General features: G+C 43.1%; 1 protein-coding gene across 18 annotated transcripts in view; it reads right to left on the bottom strand.

Annotated features, from left to right (window-relative positions):
• The window catches only part of MTMR3 (myotubularin related protein 3), a 1044680-nt gene that overhangs the window by 836694 nt on the left and 189935 nt on the right, over positions 1-18051 (bottom strand). For 6 of the 18 annotated variants that reach the window (XM_069214606.1, XM_069214607.1, XM_069214612.1 and 3 more), the window contains exon 2: positions 16070-16205. The exons of 8 other annotated variants lie outside the window; for them this stretch is intronic. The gene's annotated coding sequence lies outside the window, so the exon portion shown is untranslated. Of the gene's footprint in view, positions 1-16069; positions 16208-18051 lie in introns of those variants that run through there. 4 more of the 18 variants (XM_069214598.1, XM_069214596.1, XM_069214601.1 and 1 more) reach the window with 1 other exon arrangement.

Raw genomic sequence — 18051 nt, 5'->3', positions numbered from 1 at the left:
CCGTACATAATGTGAGACTGTTCTCCCATATCTATCATTGTTCGGGGCGCCTGGACAATGCATTAGCGCTGGTGCTTTTAGATATTGAACAAGCATTTGATTCTTTGAACTGGACATACCTCTGGCACGTCCTGAGGAAATTTGGGATGGGCCCTAAATTCATCCAATGGGTCCAGTTATAATATGGAACCATGCACCTGGGTGTGATCGGGTAAGGGGGGTATCTGACCTGTTTAGCTCATACAGGGGCACCGACAGGGATGCCCTCTCTCACTGCTCCTATTCGAACTAGCGATGGAACCACTGGCTTTGAGACTTCACCCGACATTGAGTCCCTGGGGAGTAACATTAAGGGAGACCACTTGTGGTCTCCCTTTATGCAGATGATGCCCTGAAATATCTTCAGGCCAACTCACTCTGTACCTATACTCAAGAATGTGATGTGAGAGTTTGGGGAGGTCTCGGACTACGGGTGAACCCCTCGAAGTCCTTTACCCTCTGGGCTCTCTAACCGGGATGCCGCTTGAAACTCTGCCACTGCTGAAACTCTATTGAGAATCAAGTGACACCCGATATCTGGGGATTCGACTAGCATTTACTGAGACCTTCTTGTACCTTAATATTGGTAGAGTGGTGCAGGGACTGCGAGCCTCTGTGACGTATTTGAGAGACTTACCTCTTTCTCTCATGGGCAAAATTGAAGTCCCAAAAATAATATTACTTCCTCCATGCCTCTATGTACTAGAGGGTACATTCTATATCATTCTCAGACAGTATTTTAAAACATTGATAGCCTTATCGTTGATCTACTATGGGTGGACAAACACAAGCGAGTGGGACTCTCCACGTAAAAGAGACCTTAGACTCGGGGTGGCTTGGAGGTCTCCCACATGGAGCTCTAATATACAGTGGAACATCTATAGAAGGCCAATCCCTGGCATGACCAGAGAGACTCCTGGGAGAATACGTTTGAGGAGCTCACATGTGGACAGTGAGTCCCAAAATGGCTGCCAACACTTCCTGATTGAAGTGCTAGCAGCCAATCAGATCTCTGCACAAGATCAGGAGGATTTCGCGCCTCTAGATTTACCATTAATTTTTTTAAGTATCTCAAAAACTACTTAACAGATTCACACCAAATAACAGAAACAGCGCTTTCTGGACCAAGAGCTGCATTTCTGCCAAATGTGGTGTCATCTGGTCAGGCGTTCGCTCTGTCCTTGTGTAGAAAATCCGTATGGGAAATTGCATGGGGGGTGTTTAGAATTTTTGGACTCCGTTCCCCTTTTGTCTTGGCCCCCCCAGTTGACGAATCACCCCAAAACTTTCAAGACAGCAGCTGAAGTGAGTGGCAATATAGTTGTGAAAATTTTGTGAAGATTCGACAAGCGGCACCAAAGTTATTGACAAAAACAAAACCCCTCATTTTTCTATGGAAACTAGGTCCTACTTATAACTACCTACTGGCGACCGCAATATCCAAAACCGAAAGCAAGGAACTCTGCTTAGTTCCCAAGTTTAGGCAGAGAGCAGCTCCTTAATAAGGAGAACCCTACAACACCAGCAACACTGAGAGTCTGCTCACCTCAAATTTCTGTTTTACTAACAGAGTTTTAAGCACAGGATAAGCACAGCGTCACCCACACTGAGCTAGAAAGGGACAAAGCCTTTTGCCATTTTTACTACAAAGTCTTTAAGCATGGGGTTAGCACAATGCCACCACACGAAGCTGAAAAATTCCATAAGCCTTTTACCACTCCAGGCTGGGGAAACTAGGCATGATCAGTGATTGCTGCTTAGTTGGCCTCTTGTGCCCTTATGTCAGCTCGAGTGGTGTAACATTAACCCCTGCAGTCCCCACGAGGGGCCCCTGAGCTCCAAGGGACACTTTCGACACAGTACACTGACTGGGTCGGGTGGGCCTCCATGTAACTTGCAGTGGGGCCCACCTCAAGCTTTGTTACACCACTGGTCTGTTCATTTGGGTTTTGAGCAAAAGACTTCACTCAGGCAATCGTTATTCTCCCTAACGAGCAAGTTACTTACCTTCAGTAACGCTTTTTCTGGTGGATACATTAGCTACCTGTGGATTCCTCACCTAACAAATTCTCCCCCATGCGTAGCATTCAACAGAAACTTCTCTCTAGCTCTGCACGTCGGCGAGGACGTCACAATTGCCCGACTCCACACGGCTCCGTGTGACGTCATCGTGGCAATAAGAAGTCCTCGCCGCCGTGCTGACGTCAGTTCATGCCACTTTTGACGTGCCTATGAAACATATAAAGAACATCGACAATAAGATTAACAAGGATAAACTTTATAGAGAAATTTCATATAAAAACTTTTGCACAATTCTTTGCAAACTTGAAAATAACTTGAATTAGAACTATAAACAAATATACACATATAGAAACATTGAAATTAAAGCACTGAAGTGCACACCCAAAGAGATCCTGGCATGACCAGACAGACTACGTGGAGGTGGGAGGGACCGTGAGGAATCCACAGGCAGCTAATGTATCCACCAGAAAAAGCATTACCGAAGGTAAGTAACTTGCTCTTCTGATGGATACAACTACCTGTGGATTCCTCACCTAATGAATAGAGTCCCAAAGCAGTACCACCTCGGAGGAGGGTGTCCGTCTGGTCAAACCAGGAACTCCTGCAGCACCAACCGCGCAAAATGGCCATCCTTCCGCACCTCTGCATCCAAACAATAATGCTTCACAAAGGTGTGGAGGGAAGACCAGTCGCAGCCTTACAGATGTACACCATCGGAACACCTCTGACCAAAGCTGATGAGGTCGACTTGGCCCTAGTGGAATGAGCCCTGATCCCCTCAGGAGGATCCTTCTTTGCCAATGAGTAACATATTTTTATAAAAAGAACGACCCACCTGGAAAGCGTTCTCTTTTGGACGGCCTTCCCCTTCCTCTTCCCCACGTATCCGATAAAGAGTTGTTCATCCAACCGGAACACTCTAGTCCTGTCGACATAAAAGCTGAGAGCCCTCTTGGGGTCCAGACGATGGAGTCTTTCCTCCTCCTTAGATGGATGCGGAGGAGGGTAAAACGTTGAGAGAGTTATGGACTGTCCCAAGTGAAACGGGGACACCACCTTGGGGAGGAAAGCCGCCCTGGTCCTCAAAACCACCTTGTCCTTATAAAAAGTGGTGAAAGGCGGGTGAGCAGAAAGGGCCTGCAATTCACTAACACGTCTAGCTGACGTAATGGCTACCAAAAACACAGTCTTGAAAAACAAATACCTTAATGGGCATGAATGAAGTGGCTCAAAGGGGGAGCCCATCAAAAAAGTCAACACCAAATTCAAGTCCCACTGCGGCATAATAAAAGGCCTGGGAGGAAATGTATTAGTAAGCCCCCTCAAAAATCGAACAACCCAAGGAGATTTGAATAAAGAGGGCTGATCTGGAAGATATAAAAAAGCCGAAAGGGCCGAAAGATAGCCCTTAACAGTGGCCACAGCACATGACAATGCAAACAATAAAATATCAGAAAGATGGGCACTTAAGGGATCAATTATCTTCTCTCCACACCAACGAACACCTACTTGCATAGACCGACTTGGTGGAGTGTCGCCTGGCCGATAAAAGAACTTCCACCACCTCTGGAGGGAGAGAAAGGGAACCCAGGTTGCCCCGTTCAATCTCCAGGCATGAAGGTGCAGACTCTGTAGGTGGGGGTGTAGAACCTGCCCCTGCAAGAGGAGGTCTGCCCTGAGAGGGGGACGGAGCGACGGGTACAGTGAGAGTCGGAGAAGGTCTGCATACCACACCCTTTGTGGCCAATCCGGAGCTATCAGAATGACTTGGGCCCGGTCTTGGCGAATCTTCCTCAAAACCCGAGGAATCAAGGGTATGGGAGGAAATGCGTAAAGCAACAGGTCGCACCAGGACATCTGAAACACGTCCCCCAACGCTCCTTGCATCGGATACTGAAGGCTGCAGAACGACGGACAGTGCGTGTTCTCTCGAGTGGCAAACAGGTCTATACGGGGAAAACCTCACATCCGAAAGATGTAAAGAACCAGATCCGGATGCAGACGCCACTCGTGGTCGTCCGAGAAGAAGCGACCGAGTTTGTCCGCACATACGTTTTGGACCCCGGCCAAATGGTTTGCCACTACGCCACTACACAAAGCCGATGGTCCCGAGCCCAGGACCAGAGTCGCAGAGCCTCTCTGCAAAGAAGGTACGACCCTACACCCCCCTGTTTGTTGATATACCACATCGCTGTCATGTTGTCCGTCAGAATCTGAACTGACTGACCGCGAAGGGAAGGGAAGGGAGGCAGGCCTTGAGGGCCAAACGAATACCCCCGCAGCTCTAGCAGATTGATATGAAACCTCTGCTCTACTGGAGACCAACGACCCTTGATCTCTAGATCCTCCAGATGAGCTCCCCACCCTAAGGTGGAGGCATCCGTTATCACCGTGGCCACCGGAGTTGGCTGCGAAAACAGCTTCCCTTGAGAAAGGTTGCCTTCCACAGCCCACCATGGGAGATCCGCTGCAGTGTCTCTGGAGATCTTTATCGACTCCCCGAGATCTCCTCTGTGCTGAAAACACTGCTTGCGGAGGCCCCACTGAAGAGCCCTCATATGCCAGCGTGCAAGAGTGACCAACAGAATGCAAGAAGCAAACAGACCGAGCAAACGAAGGACTTTGAGGACCAGAACTACCGCTCCTTCTTGAAACATTGGAACCAACGCCTGAATGTCCCGTATCCGCTGTGGCGAAAGAAAGGCCCGATTCAATGTTGTGTCCAGTACTGCCCCTATGAACAGGAGGCGTTGAGAGGCTCTAGGTGAGACTTGGGTACATTTATTGAAAAACCCAGACTAAACAACAACTGGGTTGTCAGCTGCAGATGATGCAACACAAGCCCTGGAGACTCGGCTTTGATCAACCAATCGTCCAGGTAAGGGAATACTGCCACTCCCTTCCTCCTGAGGTGTGCTGCAACAACCGCCATCACCTTCGTGAAGACCCGTGGTGCGGAAGTAAGACCAAAAGGAAGGACCGCAAACTGGCAATGCTGCGATCCTATCACAAACCGGAGATACTTCCTGTGCGACTTGAGAATGGGAATGTGAAAATAAGCATCCTGCAAGTCGACCGACACCGTCCAATCCTCCTTGTTCAACGCCAAAAGCACCTGTGTTAGAGTCAGCATTTTGAATTTCTCCTGCTTGATGAACCAATTCAAAATCCTCAGGTCCAAAATAGGTCTCAGACGACCATCCTTCTTGAGGCTCAGGAAGTACCTGGAATAACACCCCTGACCCCTTTCTTGCTCTGGAACCAACTCCACTGCACCCTTCAATAATAGGGAGAGAACCTCCTGTTCTAACAGCAAGAGCTGATCCTCTGAACAAAAGGAAGGACAGGGAGGGTAGGGAGGAGGAATCTCCCTAAAGGGAGGGGCGTAACCTTTTCTCACCAAACTGATGACCCAAGAGTCTGTTGTTATGGACTCCCATATGGGGAGAAAAAGAGAAAGTCTCCCCCCTACCGGAGAGGTATGAAAGACAATGGCAAGAGGACTAGGGCTGCTTTCCTTGAGGTAACCCTCCAGAGGAAGAGGAAGCGTGCTGCTGTTGGATGGCCCCTCTTGTGCGGACTCTACCCCACCCCCTGTATGAACGATAAGGGAGGCTGGAGGACTGCTGCCCCTGTGATCTCCCACGAAAGGAAGCACCTCTTCCAAAAGCACACAGCCGTCTAAAAGATCGAAATGGGGTGGAAGCAGCCTGCAGACCCAAAGATCTAGCATTGGCCCTTCATTCTTTAAAGCGCTCTAGCGCAGAGTCCGCTTTGGAACCAAACAGTTTTGCCCCATCAAAAGGCAGATCCAGTAACGTAGACTGGACGTCAGACGAAAATCCGGAAGTGTGTAACCACGCATGCCGTCTGGAGGCAACGGAAGTCCCCATGGCTCTTGCCATAGAGTCCGTGGTATCCAGCCCTGTCTGAATAACTTGCGTAGCCGCCTGAGTGTCCGAAAGAAGACCACGCAAGTCCTGGGCCATGTCTGGAAGAACAGTCTTCGTTGCATCCATTATAGCATGGATATACCAGACGTTGGGAATCACGATGACGTCGCTTCTTATGGGACGATTTTCCAGAAGAGGACCAATGGTGCTGCTTTCTCTTCTTCTTGGACCTCGCCAAGAATAGCTGCGTCTCGCGTTCCTTCAATGCCTTCGGATTCATCTTCTGGCAGGATCCGCATTCTTGGACGTTGTGATCGGAACTGAGGCACCGAAGACAATCGTTGTGTGGATCGGTCACAGACATGCGACCTCCATATTCCGGCAGGGCTTGAAACCCGACTTCTTTGGAGCTGACATCATGGAAATACACAAAGTATCCCTTCCGAAGAGCTAACGATACAGGTAACAGAAAAGTAAACGTTATCTAAGGCACAGAAAAAAAAAAAGGGAACTGACGTCAGCATGGCATCGAGGACCTCTTATTGCCACGATGACGTCACACGGAGCCGCGTGGAGTCGAGCAACTGTGACGTCCTCGCCGACGTGCAGAGCTAGAGAGAGAAGTTTCCGTCAAATGCTACGCAAGGGGGAGAATTCATTAAGTGAGGAATTCACAGGTAGTTGTATCCATCAGAAATGCAGGTTTATCTTTTTTTAATTCAAGGTACAGTCGCTCAAGTCTTTGAGGTCAGGTCCCATGTTGCTTGTCTACAGGGTCAGGGCTCGGCGCAGAGATATGTGGCAAGCTCTTTGCAATTGCACTGGCAGTGTCTTCATTAGTGGGTGCAATATTAAAGAAAGTGGACCAACCTCATGAACCTGGCTGTTGGGAACGAAAAGCAAATCAGGGCTTGGCAGCAGTTACTCGTCTTCAGCAGTTATGTCATCCAGGCTGTTTTAGGTGGTGAGGTGTATTCTTTAGCTATTGCACTGTTGTCGGGCCTTGCAGACTGCAGAGCACTCAGAGGCAGCGCAGAACAGGCCTCACTGGTCACTTGTAAATTCTGATTGGCAATGGCTACACTCCTTGCTTCTTGTTGCTCTACACACCAGGAACACAGCTGAGCTTCCCCACCTGGACAGAATCCCCTTGTGCAGGGCCAGGCTCTTTTCCTTCCATCACTAAGCAGGCAGACTTTGAACAATTAGGCAGACCTCAGCTTCTTTTGTAAGCTGCACAAACGTCAAGTAATGTTCGCTCACGGCTGGGAGACAGGTTGTGCTACAACAACAGCCCTGTACCATTAGCAGCTTTTCAAGTACTATGTAGAGAATTCCCTTGCTTGGTCAAGAAGAACATGGGACTGGAACAAAGTGGGATGATTGGGATCCCACGTTTATACTGATTTTTCCAGATATGGGCTGTTGATCCACTGTCTCTATTCAGAAAATGGTTTGGGTTGTTTGTCATTCACATTTCTTCCTCTGGCTGCAGTGCATGCAGAACCTATGAGCAGGGTGGTGGGTCTCTCAGCAGGAAGTTATAAAGCAGGATCCTAGCCTAAGTATCTACAACATGGGCACAATGAAGTGTGAAGTGTCTGCACCTGGCTGACATCAGCCTTCCTGAAGTAGCAATCAAGAAGAAACAAAAGGACAGAGCCTGCAGCAAAAACACCATCAACCATATGGCAGTGTTCAAGGAGGACTAATCAAGAATTCTCTGCTAAAAAGAAATCTACACAGTATTTGTAAGGTAGTCCTGTTTTCACCCTCCCTCACTTCAGTGTCTGAGGATCAACCTAGAAGATCCAGGAATGTAGGAAACACCCTTCCTCACTAAGGGGAAACTGTATTCCATCCTCCATCTTGTGCCATGTCAAACCAGGGCCCATTCAAAATGGATCACGTTGGAGTCAGCAATCATGCTCTGTTCACAATAATGAGTATTACTACCATCAATATCTTACATACATGCACTCAACCTGCACACAAGATGTCAGTTTAACATCTAGTTGATACATCTACGCAGAACGTTACACGAGTAGGGACAGTAGATACCACACTCTTTCTGAACTAGGAAAAGTACCCAGTATTATTAATCCACAAAAGTCAGTATACTGCCACCATAGCATCCTGTCAAAAAGCAGACATATACAGCAGTCTAAAGTCAGTTCAGAGGGCATGCTTGGTGTCCCCATTCAAGCTACAGAACACATTCTGGACCAGTCTAGGCCTCAGAGTGTACGATAAATCAGAATATCAACTGGGCCAACAAAAGGTCAGGATACCAGTTTTATATGCAATCAGTTCACACACGGCAGGGGTGCACACCCATTTACTATGCAAAGGATATATGCAGCCCAACATTGTGCCTTTAAGGAATACCACCCATGCTCTTTAGATGAAAATTTGTTTAGTTCCTTTTACAAATATAATAGGCTCTTGGGTATACCGAGATTAAATGATTCTCTACATTCATTCAGGGCAGTGGGACTTTAATGAGGATCTGCATTAAAAAAAACTACAATTACAGGTGAAGTAATTCTCCCCAGGAATCCTTATTAAAAGTCATAAGTACAGAATAGAATAGCAAGCACATCCCACATAAAAAGCAGAGGAATGAAAAATAAAACCAAGCAATATACCAAACTAGATTCCTTAAATAGCATGTTCCACTTTGCCATCAGCATGAGACAATAAGGTCTTGTTAATGTGTGGCAGAGATTAAAGTTGTGGGTTTACTAATTTCTGAAATGGGAATATTACCCAGAAGCAGCTTTTCCCATAGGAGAGAGAAGTTTAGACATGCTAGGGATAGTTCCTGTTTGCTAACCGGTGACACAGTAAGGTACAAGATGATATTAATCTGGAGATAGGCTGCTTCAAAGTGGATAAATCACTATAATCAGACCATAATTCACAAGTTTTGTCACAACATCATTTTAACACTCTTCACATCCAAAGTTTGTATAGATCCTCCAGTGGAGAGGATGGATTCAGAAACAAGGTTGGCAATGAATGAATATGACTAACATCAAAATCAGATGATTGTAGGGATGTAACAGGCGAGTTCTCATCTCGATCTTGTTCTTTTGGAACACTTTGCAGGGTTCTTGACTTCATGGAGCCTGAATGATGCCAACTCTGTAAAATGACGTTATAGCTACAAGGAATGCAACTTTTCACATCAGATGTTGCAAGGAAACCTCATGTATCAGTTCAAGACAAGAAACCATCAACATAGAGAGCACAATGTTAAACGCTCCCAAGATGGGGAAGAAGATCTAATAGGAACTACTATGTAACATCTAAGAAATCTTTCATCACAAGCACCCTAAAGAACAGGGTTTGTGCAGGAGATTTGTTATAGGCAGTAAGAACCACAAAATGTACCTTATTTGAGAGAAAGTAAACCGCAGGTATCTGTGTGTATAAAACTTAATGACGTACCACCTCTTCCCGACATCTACAACAGCATTTCCCAAACTGTGGGTTGCCAGTCGATTTCTGTTCGGTTGCAAGAGAGCAATAAATAAAGATGCCTTTACATTCTACATTTACTTTGTCACATTTGCTGTGCTTCTAAGACAAAGGTCAAATGTCAGGCTATATCCTCTGACAAACTGCTGCTCTTACTCTGCTTACTGTTATTCTTTACTTTTCTTCATCTGATTGCAAAGCTAGAGGGGCTTTTAAAGCGAACTATGTGACAATCATACTGGGATACAGGGAGTGTGAAAGGAAAGGCTGTCGATTTTTGTAACAAACAACAACATTGTAATACCTGTTAATTAACTGTACACATATTTAAAAATATACCAACAGTTAGGAAAGCAAAAAAGGAAGCACTTTTTTGTAATTTTGAAGTGTGATGGAAACAAAGATTTTAACAGGATTAAAACAAATCATGACACTTTTACTTGGTGATGTGCAAATGATAAATATTCACTAAAACAGCATTTCCGCAAAATATAATTTGTGTGTCATACAGTTTTATCAGTAAATCTGTAAGTCTGTGCACATTTAGTGCCCATTTCAGTGGAAAATATGTGGTTTGTAAAGGATATCACGCTGTTGTGCAATGCTTTAGTCATGTATTTGCGACTGCACTACAAAATGGATCACCAGTTACATACTATATATACTCTTACCATTCTCCTTCTGAGTATATTTGCCACACTTTGTGTGAAGCTAGGCTTTTTGTCAATCCTTCATTACTTCAGTAATGTAACATTAATGTCAGCGCCCCACTCTCTCTGAAAATTGTTCCAGCACCACGTCCCTAAGCCCAGTTTTGTTTTAAAACTGCAGTTTTGCTGTAAAACTCCAAGCAAGACTCCCAGTGAACCTTCCAGTATTATTTGATGCTGTTTTAAAAGAAAAATGTATACACAATCATCTAACTGGTGTATGAATGAAACAAACTGAAAACTATGGATGTGGCCTTACAGCCAGAGCTGCTGACTTTGGATCTGGGAACTAGGTTCAAGTTCTGTGGTTGGCTCTAAACAAATCATGAGATCCCCTGTGCTTAAAACAAAATCAATCTGACCTTATTTAATGTTATCTGAGACTCAAGGAAAGCACTACAATGCCTTTGGGCAGTGATTGAGCTACAAAATATAAATATATACATATTCCAAAAACACCACTAGACCTCATTTTATCACAAAAAATGGACATGAGGCCATACCCCACACCTGTTGCAAATTTGCTTAAACATCTCTGTCCTTATCACAAAAGATGGTTTGCACAACTTTCTTATGCAGGAGACACTCGAGTTTAATGTAAAGACATGCTGAGTGAGCCCGTCTCTGGATTCTATACACCAACTGCTAGCTGAATAGCTGTGATCTTTAAGTGTTTTGCTATGAGCCACTTCCACAACATTTGCACTTCCAGAGAGAGTAGCCTGAAACTGTCCCTCTTCGCATATTCACACAATACATTGTTGCGTTGACTCATATCAGGACTACAAACCAGAAGAGAGGCGTCTGTGACAATTGGATCTGCTGGAATTTATTGCTGAAAATAGCATTCTCCAAGAGATTTTGAGACAGTTGGAATAACTGATCGACTAGGGATTTCAGGCCAGAAAATAAATGATACCATTCCTCCTATTAAGAGAGATATCTGAAGAGTTTGTAGCAGATTGTGACACTTCCAAGGAATGAGTGAAAGTCATTCCTCCGAAAGATACACTCTTGCAGCCTGAGTGTCTAGAATGGTGTTTCAGTAGTGGATTGATTGAACTGTAACTGCAGTCTACTTCTTGCAGCTTACATGTTTACTAGATGTTTACTAGATGGAACTGATAGTCATTTGGAAATGGCTTAGAACTTAGCCACTCAGCTAGGTAGGGGTAGGTGAAAATCTTCAGTTTACTAACATTTGTCTCATTCTTGCCTATGATAAAGACCGAAAGGTTGTTCCTTGGTTCATTTTCCTAACAGCAGATACTCTTTGGAACTGCAGTGCTTTACTTTTCTGTGCTTATACTTTCCACATGAGTCATCAATCCTGATCGCCTGCTAGTCAAACTTCTCTACCCTTTTCAACAAGTATCCACCTATCCTCACACCCCTCCTAAAACATCTGCATGCCCCGAGAATCATATATTTGGTCTTAGTTACATTAATCTCCAAACCGCTCATAACACAAAAATTTGTAGTACGTGATATGAAACCAGTGTCACCTGCAAATAAAATTCCAGGTACACGACTACTATTCCATATAAGAGCATTGTGAACGCAGTTGTTTAAAAAGTCTGTGGTCTCATGTATGTAAAGAGAGAACAAGGATGCACCCCTGTCTCAGAATGCGCCCAACAGGGTTATGGTCAGTTAACTCTCCATTCTTACCCCACCTCACTTGGGATTAGTTGTTTTCTGGAATCCTAATTAAAATATCTAGGATATTTCCAGGTAAGCCCATTGACCTGAGGGTGCTCCAAAGTTTGTTCTGAGGTACAAGATGGAAAGCAGCCTTGAAGTAAAAAAAAAAAAAAAAGCCATTTACAAAGGTAGTTTTTTATTTTAATTTGGGATACTTCAAACAAATTAAGGCAAACTTAAAAACTTGATCAGGTGTTCTAGTTCTGCTCTTGAAACCCTCTTGGTAAGGTTATAAACCCTGTGTCTTATTCATCCACTCAGTTATCCTCCCAAGCAACTGCCTGGCAAATACTTTCTGTAAATGATCTATCACAGTGGTTCTTACACTTTTGACTTCTGTGGACCCCCACTTAATCATAATTGGAACCCAGGGACCCCCACTGAATCATTAAATGAATTCAGGGACACCCACTGAGTCATTATTGAAAGCCGGGGACCTAGTCCGAAGCATTTTCAGTGATTTGAAAACAATGCGCAAAAAATATAGTAACATGCACTCATCAAACAAATACACAAATGATGAAATAAATATTCAGAAACACAAAAAATAAAATAAAATATTATTAATGTGAAGGTTGGAACTTCTCTATATTCACTTGAGGTCACTCAATCTGAGGATACAAACTTAATTCAATTTCAAATTCCTTCACATTTACAGAACATTTTACATTTTTCAGTTTAACATCTTGCTTATTTATTTATATACACTTTATTTTGTTAATATTATTTAATTTTTCAAGCAGTCACAAACCCATTGAGTAGGGTCTGCAGACCCTGAGGAGTCCCCGGACCACAAGTTAAGAACCGCTGATCTATCAGACTGATTGGTCTGTAGTTCACTTGTGCACTCGTTTCACCTTTCTTAAAGGTATAAAGGTATAATTTCCGCTCCATGACAAGACTCAAGGCTATTAGCTCCATAAAATATTCTATTAGAAAATAGATTTACGTGGGCCCCACACTTCCAACTCTAATCTGGAAAGATCCCCCGGAATTCTATTTGGGGGCCACAGCTTTCCCTGTTTTTACAGTTTCATTTATTTTAAAGTATCAGACAGCGAACAAAAGGAATATTGAATTCTAGAGTTGGAACTAGGGTCCGAGATGTCAATATAAACAAAAAGTGGTTTTCCAATACTTAAAGCTGTATATGATATTCTGTGGTAATGCTGCCATTCTGCCTCTCAGGTGCAGTGATGTGCTAAAAGGCTATGTTATCATTCTGTTTTTCGGCTTCAGGAAGATCTGCTCAGTTTTCTTCATCTCAGTTCCTCTTAATGGCATGTGAGACACATCTAGACTTAAATCTTACGTTTCCAATAACAGAAGGCTTACATTATGTTACCTCTGAAACAAGCTGTTTTAGCCTTTCTACATTCACTGGTATACCATGAGGTTAAACTCCATGGTAAAGGAGGGGACGTTCTAGTCCTCCTTGTACATAATTCTTTCAGAATGCCAAATAATGACTTATAAATCTCATTGATGTGAATGGCACCAATGGGAAGATCAATATAGAGAGTAAAAAGGATATTAAAGGATTGGTAGATTTGTTTGAGAATAGCCCATTTACTTTTAACTTATTCCATTTTACTGCTTGTCTATTGTTTCCAATTAATTGAGCTGCCTATCGTTTACTGATAGATCACAGATAATATCTTGGGACAAAGTAAGTAGATGTGAGTTGTGATAGCTATTACCTTTATTTAAGGACCCTAAAATCGACTAAATATTGCCAAAGCAGGATGTCTAGAATAATATAGTCTAATATACTTGTATAGGATCCTCAAGTAAATTCATATGGCCTCTATATGTCAGAAAATTAACGCTGTTGCATGCCCCAGTCCATATCTAAGCATGAAGGATGCAAGTTGAGAAGCTACCACTGGAGGGGGCTGTATGAGATTGACTGAAAGCTTACTAATACCCAAAACTTTATTCTTGATCTGTAACATTACTCAGACAATCTAGTGGTTCGTATGAGATATTGAAATACCCAGCAAGAATAAAAAAATGTTAGTTATTAATGTAGGGTAGATGCTGCTCCAAAACAAATAAAGTAGGAGACATGCTGCTTCTTGGCACAGAGCGATTGTATATATCTATAGATAGACCCTTCTTTGTATATTTAATACTAGACTATAAGGGGTATTGATCGCCACTTTACTAGTTACACAGTTTAGGGATGATTTTGCCCATATGAGCAACCCACCAACTGGATGACCTGAATTTATTGGAAATGCTTCAATACAATAGTTCGCAACACCCATTCTATTCATTGGTTTCAAGGCCCATGTTTCTTGAAACAAACAGAAATGATGCCTATCAATGAAGTTGTACCGCTCCAGGTCATTCACTTTCTGCCACAACCCCGCTATATCCTAAAATAACATATGTCAAACATTAATAAGATTAACCAAAGCAGGTTCGATCACACCTGGGGAAGACACATTTGAACCAGATGTCATAATTGCAACCTGTTTCCTGTCTTGTTTGCTGCTACTTTGTACAACAAAGTTACATTATGATGGCCCCTTCAGAAAGAAAGAAACATGTTACATTCTATCTCACTTTCATTTCTTTGCATGGCATTCTAGTTTGCTGGTGTTTTTTTCATTGCTTATAAGTTTACAATGATGCAGGCTGTTTCCCTTTCGGTGGGGTTAGGTGGAGTTTTATCAATGATCATGGGTTTAAACCTAAATTAGGATAGCCTCTCCTACCAAGTACACATGCTCTTTTGGAAATGTACAGCAACCACTTGGTCCAAGACCTGGCCTAAAACCAGGCTCCATCAAAGCCATTGTCACATCCAGACTCAGATTGTGGGGCCTTCTGCCATATTCACCGGGCTCTTGTTGCAGGTTCTCCACGTTGGCTAGGCCCTGCAAGGAACCCCTGTGGTCCGGCCTATAAGGGGTTGGCGCCCCTATTGTTCTACCCCTTGACATGGGTCTACATTTTTCTTGCTTTAAATTTTAGCATGTGCCAAATTCAAATAAAGACATATAATCTGCTTCAAAGTAGACTGTCCTCCAACATTGAAACACGAGCCACGTTTGACATCAGAAAATGCTGGAGGGCAACTTGTCATCTAAGCATCCATCACTGTTGACATTGTATTCACCATAGATGTTTAATCACCATTCACAATCAAAGTCATCAGCTTTAAACAAAATGCAGCTTTTAGAAGAGTGGGCGTAAAGAAGAAAAGAAGTGTAGCTGAGGCTTTGTATTCTGAGTACTGCAAGGCTTATTCTTCAACTTGTGAAGCCACTCCTTTGGTATGTCTGTCAACAACCCCTCCGTCAAAGATTACAATGTCCCACTGCTTTTCTCCTTCCACACCAGTTACTCCACAAGTTACTGTTTCATTGCCACTTACAGCTGCAACCTTCAATGAGTTTTTAATAAGATGGGCATCTAAATTAAATATTGCAAAAACTGCACCACCTTCGTCAACCCAGACTGAGACTTTGCAACCCATTTTTCTTTCTGTAGACCTCTTCTCCCACAAGTACTTAGTCTGCTTGAACCAGTGATGTAAAGGTTTGTAAAGCCTCCCTGCATCAGCCATATCTACTCCTGCAGGAGTCCTGAAGACATACATGGCACTAGTGCAAGACCTTCTTTTCCTGAAAAGCCATCTTCCTCTTAACTCAGATGCTGTATCAGCACCAAGACTTATCATGCCACATCACCATCATTTACTGTTCCAGCTGATAAGGAGGGTAATTGTTTTGGCTCAGTGGGAAAAATGTGCAGTACGTTAGCAAGAGGAATTAAGGCTGTTAGTGCTCTTAAGTATTTTGGGGGTATATGACTGAGCCATTTGGGGTTCACTACAATGATTCTCTGAAAAACTGCCTTAGGAAGATAAGACTTCCAAAAACCTTTAAATTAGGGTAGGAACAGGTCTCATCTTACCATTACTACTGCAGCTGACTATTCTGAAATGGCTGCTCATTGCACTGACATGGTTTGATTCTAACACGAAGTGCCTGTCTCCTTTTGTAAGAGGCCAGAGCAGAAGAGCACTTTTAAAATCATCCATTCTATTGTAATTACTGTCTGAATCTCACGGGGATGCTGAAGTGCACCAAATTAAGTTAGTAATGGAGTCAGCTGGTCTGGAAAAAAGGACAACCATCAATATTATTTGACATGCACTATCTTCTATAAAGGGGTCAACCCCTCAGCTGCAAAGATCATCTTTACCTTCAAAGTAAGTCTTCCAGAGGAACAGGTGGACATCAAACATGTGCAGCTGATTGGGGGCCACCAGCAAAACACTGACTTTTCACTCCCTTCTTCTATGTTAGGTGGGGGTAAGTGTCATGAACCATCTGCAAGACTGTCAAAAGATAAAAAGAGACAGATTGAAGCTGAATATAGTGCAAAATGGAGATTCACTGAGGGTCAAGACTTCTTCATGTAGCCCTTTGTGGAATGCTTCTAAGTAACATCAAGGTAATCTCTAACAGGAAGTCAACATGCTGCTGAGAAACCGAACTCCAGAGGAGGTCCTTTATCACCAAAAGAGACCCAGCCAAGAGGTCAGACTCGCACGTTACCTCAAAACGACCAGCACATGGATAAAGAAGCAGAAATTCAGAATGCTGGGCCTTGCAAAAAAAAATTCTACAGTTACATTAAGGGGACTCTGTGTGGCCATAGGCCTATAGAACCATTACATTCATATCCCAGTTGCTAAATGGCACTTACGTTTCCAAGGAGGAAGCCATCACTTCTAATTCAAAGTACTCCAATTAGGACTAAAGGCATCACCATGGGAGTTTTCCATGAAATATGGGTAACAATAAACAGTACTAGTCTGCCTCGGTTTGAAACTGGTTTCAAAAGATCCTAGCTGAATTTATAACAACAATTGGACTGTAATTTGATCTTGGGCTAAAGAGGTTTAGGGTTTTGCCACCTCTTAGACCCCTCCTCTTCTGGATTTGAATATGGTACACACCGGACCTTTCTTCTTATAGGAAAGGTCTTGAAGAAGTTTTAATTTTAGATGAGGAACGTAAGTTGTCATGGCTTACCCGCGTAAAAGCCTGGATGATAACCCTAGGGTTAGAAACCGTCTGGCACAACCCTTTGTTGATTACAAGAGGACTGATGGAGACTGAGTTGATACGCTCTGAAACCATGTATTCCACTATTGTCATCGCTCTATGAGAAGCAGTAGATTAATTGATAGATTTCAGGCTCACAAGCCAACCTCTTGTTGAAAGCTTCATGGATGCTATCAATCCCCAACAGAAAAACACACTTAAGTTCAGATATGGAACACTCTTAATTAACAGCTTTACATAGAAGTGGAAAGGTCAGAGTGATTTTACTGTAATTGTTTGACTTGTATCAATGCACTGGAAAATGTTGATCATATTTTTTTTCTCTTTGGCTTAAAAGCACGTAGGAGAAAGTGGATAAAACCACTTTATCTCAATATAAGAATCAGACAGAATGCCATAGCTTCTAGAGTGCTTCAAACTGAAGTGAGCGAGCATATTGTTTTTGTTCTCAGTAAATGTTTATATGCGCTTAGGCTTTAAAGGAAGCAGCGAGGGCTTTATTCTTAAAACAAGTCCAGTTATAATGATTGCCTTAAAACATATATATTCATGAATGTATTTTTAAATGTATTTTGTTTTGGTGTTTTAGGGGGCATACCACAGAATAAACAATTGGTGCTAACTCTGAGATTGGTTAAACTTTTAATATAGGTGAACAACTGGCAAGGAATATAGGAATAAGAAGGGAAAATGGCATTGCAATTAAATGGACTGGGGTAAATGAAATAGATGTGATGGAAAAGGTTGTAACACAACATCATCAAGACATCCTCACATGTACAGAACCTAATCAAAGTCCAAATGAGATACTAGGATCTTTCATCCAGCTTAGAAATGCCATTGCAGGAAACCAAGTGAGAACATTGGGGAACAAAAAGAGCGGGAAAGTGGGGTGGTTTGATCATAATTGTTCACTAGCAAGTCAGGAATTAAAACAAGCCCTGCAGGCTCGACCAAGAAACAGGGAAGAGGTAATTATTAAACGTTCAAATTACAAACTTGCACTAATGACAAGGAAGGCACAATTGAGAGCTAGGGCATGGGCTGATCTTGAGCAAGCAACAACATTAAAAGATAGTACTTTATTTTGGAAAACAATTAATCAACCATTCC

Source organism: Pleurodeles waltl, chromosome 11 (assembly GCF_031143425.1).
Source record: "Pleurodeles waltl isolate 20211129_DDA chromosome 11, aPleWal1.hap1.20221129, whole genome shotgun sequence".
Classification (NCBI taxonomy): Eukaryota; Metazoa; Chordata; class Amphibia; order Caudata; family Salamandridae; genus Pleurodeles; species Pleurodeles waltl.
This window is presented reverse-complemented; position numbering and strand designations above follow the sequence as displayed.